At 34.8% G+C, this 3,701-nt stretch overlaps 1 non-coding gene across 1 annotated transcript; it reads right to left on the reverse strand.

The window, feature by feature from the left end:
* Window positions 1-3,208: 3,208 nt before the first annotated feature.
* LOC131180494 (small nucleolar RNA R71) lies at window positions 3,209-3,315 on the reverse strand. Its single transcript, XR_009149261.1, has one exon. It is a non-coding gene; the product is annotated as a small nucleolar RNA R71 (small nucleolar RNA).
* Window positions 3,316-3,701: the final 386 nt, after the last annotated feature.

Consider the following 3,701-nt stretch of genomic DNA (forward strand, 5'->3'; position numbering starts at 1 on the left):
CCTAGGTGAAAATTTTTGAATTCAATGGTACAAACTTGTGTTTTTCACGCTTCCGTTCCTTCACTCCCAACCTCCAAATAATCTCAATTCAACATAACTCAAGTCAATTCCACTTCAAAATAATTCCACAATTTAATCTAAGTTTATCATCTCAAAACATTTCATCATTTCATTCAATAAAGCTAATTTACATTCACAAGTTTAATTTACAGATATAAAATACAACAAATAATACTATTATAATTTATTATATAACTGCTCAACTTTACATTAATACATTTGACATTACAATATTTACATCAAAATAACTACAAAGGTATAAAATAATACCCGTACAAAAAGATCAGTGGTCCTCAATATCAATAGCAGCTCACTCTGCTGCTTTCTCCTTGCTCTTATCTGCGACAGTAAAATAAGCTATCGCTGAGTATAAAAATAATCAGTGGTGCACAATAAAAATTTAAAATACAATACATAAATCATTTATTGAGAAAACACAATTTAAATATTGCACAATTACATTTCACCAATTATCAAAACTCATTATAGCAAAATTTTTGAGTCAAATAATTTAATAAACACAGTGTTGCCAATTCATACATAACTTAAGCCATGACACAAAATTTCCGATCAATGCCGCGTTTTACACCACGACAAAGTGATCTACAACCCCACTAATCGAAATCAATGAGGGAGGTGGCTAGCTAGCTAATGAGTACTCATCCGATCTACAACCTCAACTGGTAAACTAGAGATGGAGGAAAATAATCGATCTCAAGCCCATAATGGGGGAATAATATGGTACTGTCATGCTAGGTGTGAATCCGAAATCAAATTAAAACAATTTATTCAAATATTGCATACAAAAATCAAATCAATTTCCAAAGTTACATTTTCATTCACAAAGTGGCAACACAAAAGTTCTTAAACTCATAATGCATACTAAATCCATTTTTCAATGATAAAATGCTTAAATAGGGTTTATTGTGCACAAACCTGACGTGAGTCGCCTCTATGCCTTGACTCAGTCTTTTAGACTTTCCGAGCCTTTTTCAGCTGAAACAAACAGTTTCACATTGTTTCAGTACTATAACTTAGCATAAATCCAAAAATAAATTTAAATTCACTTTTATCTAGCTTATATATGCTAAACCTAACGCTCTTTAAAATTTGTGTTTCGAGGTTACTATTCACTACACTATTTAAGTCACTTTGTTGACTTTCTAAGGCTTAATAGGTATGAGAATTCCAACTTCACCCACATACCACATTTTGGTCACTAAATTTGTTGGTTTTGGTCATTTTCTCAAAACTTAGGTCTTTTAGGCAAAATTGCAAATTTTCGGTTTTGGTGTCTTAGGTTGCACTGTTCCATTGGTCATTTTGCTGTTAGAATTTGGCAAAAGTTTCTTCCTAGAAAATGTTCCTTATTGTCTTAACTTTATTCTCCTTTTTGAATCACTCTAATTGGAGTTTTGTAGCTCAAGTTATAGCCATTTGAATCATGGCTGCCGGATTAGACTTAACCTAGATTTCTGGGCACCAAACTGGTTCTGGCAGTTTTAGGTCACCAAATTTGGGTGGCCAAATGACTTGGTTAACGGCATAATTTGGGTTTGTGTTCTTCATGAAAGTTTTAGGCTATATCTCAGCTGCCCACTAGTAAAATTTTAGATCATTTAGACCTACCGAGCCCAAGTTATCGCCAAATGAACAAATACTGTTCATTTGGTCATTTTTGTACAGGTCAAACTGCAGAAATCTGGATTTGGTCAATTTGTTCACTAGGTTATGGTCACTTTTTAGGAATGATTCCTAAATGAAAAATGTTCCATTTTGTGTCTATTTTCATTCCCAATTGGTCTCATACCAATTAAACTTGTAAATTTTCAGTTTTGGTCCCTCAAAGGGACAGCATGACCATTTTCAATCCAAATTCAAACTCACTTCCAACACTTCCAACACATCTCAATTGGTCACAAATGACCATTTTTCATCCCAAACAAGGTCAAACACACCAATTGACCAATTCTCACATTTTTGGCTTTCAAAACCCTATGTGCCAAAACCCTAATTTGTCTAATCATCACAATTCATGCAATCCAACTACACAAATCACATATACACACTTAACCCAACTTCTCTAACACTTTAATTCCAATATTTTCCATCAAATCCAATATCTCTCTAGGCTAGCTGAATTTCCTATGGTCCCTTAACAAGTGTTTACTTTCATTTTTAAGTTGAGTTCTAGGTTACTTAAACTAAAAACATAACTAAGAAGCTAAATTTCTCAAACTAAATTACTTACCTCCAATTTCTTCAATTCTCTTCTTTCTTTCCTTTCCTTTGCTTATTCAATCTTCCTTCTAAATCTCATACACAAGGTTTAAATAAAGGGGCTTACTATCTCTATGGCTGAATTTAAGTTTTCTCCAATCTCAAGGTGAGCTTCAATAGAGGTTTAAGTGAGAGTAAGGGAGAGAGTGAGAGAGAGACGACAATGGTGAGGAAGTCAACTCTTTTTTACTTTTTTTTTCTTTCTTTTTTTTTTTATAAACTTATCCTTATGGAAGACCCATAATTTATCCAAAATTTAATTGTTTATGTCAAACCCCATTTGTGATGAATATTATGTTCTCTTTTAATTCCAGTTCTTGATTAAAAGACTTTCTCATCAGAAACTCTTTTCTAATTAAATATATCTGTCATGGACAAGAGCTTGAAACATCAAGAACAATTAAATAAACATTGGATTTTATCCCTATTTACTTAGAGGAACAGATTCCATCTTGATCAATACCTACCTCCATATATAACCATGGTCGATAATAATGACAGGCCAAGACTCTTACGAAACTATGGAGCTCCATCTATCTAAGGATTTTAGCCCAATGTCACAAGACCCATAGTGGAAGCTAACAATTTTGAGTTAAAACCAGCATGGCTTCAAATGATACAACAAACCTAGTTCAGAGGTTCACCAACAGAAGATCCACACTATCACCTCTAGTGCTTTCTTGCCCTTTGTGACACATTCAAGATGAATGGAGTTTTTGATCAAGCCATAAGACTCAGAGCAATCCCATTCTCCCTTCGAGACAGAGCAAGGAAGTTGTTACTCTCTCAACTAGCTGGAACATTCACCATATGGAAAACCCTCTCACAAGCTTTTCTAGCAAGGTACTTCCCACTTGCAAAGACTACAAGATTGAGACTTGAGCTCAACACCTTTAGACAAAAGGAAGGTGAATCACTATATGACGCATGGGAAAGATATAAAGACCTACAGAGGGAATGTCCACACCATGGCATAGAGGATTGGCTACTAGTGCAGAACTTCTATAATGGGTTACTACCCCCTACAAGAAGCACAGTTGATTCAGCTGCAGAAGATGACCTAATGGAGAAAACAGTGACACAAGCACTTGAACTTCTAGAGAGGGTTGCATACCATAATTATGAGTGGTCAAATGAAAGAGGAAATGCAAGGAGAACAGCAGGGGTCCTGGAAATGGACGCTCTAACCCTGATAAATGCCCAATTTGATCAGCTCACAAGGAGGCTTGATAAAATGCAAGCCAATACAGTAGGGATGAATAGTCAACATGAGGACAACTATGGAGGAGGATACATGAATTCAGAATATAACAGCTTAAATGAACCTTTCACAAAACAGATGAACTATGTGAATAATGGAG

This window comes from Hevea brasiliensis, chromosome 5, assembly GCF_030052815.1.
Source record: "Hevea brasiliensis isolate MT/VB/25A 57/8 chromosome 5, ASM3005281v1, whole genome shotgun sequence".
Taxonomy (NCBI): domain Eukaryota; kingdom Viridiplantae; phylum Streptophyta; class Magnoliopsida; order Malpighiales; family Euphorbiaceae; genus Hevea; species Hevea brasiliensis.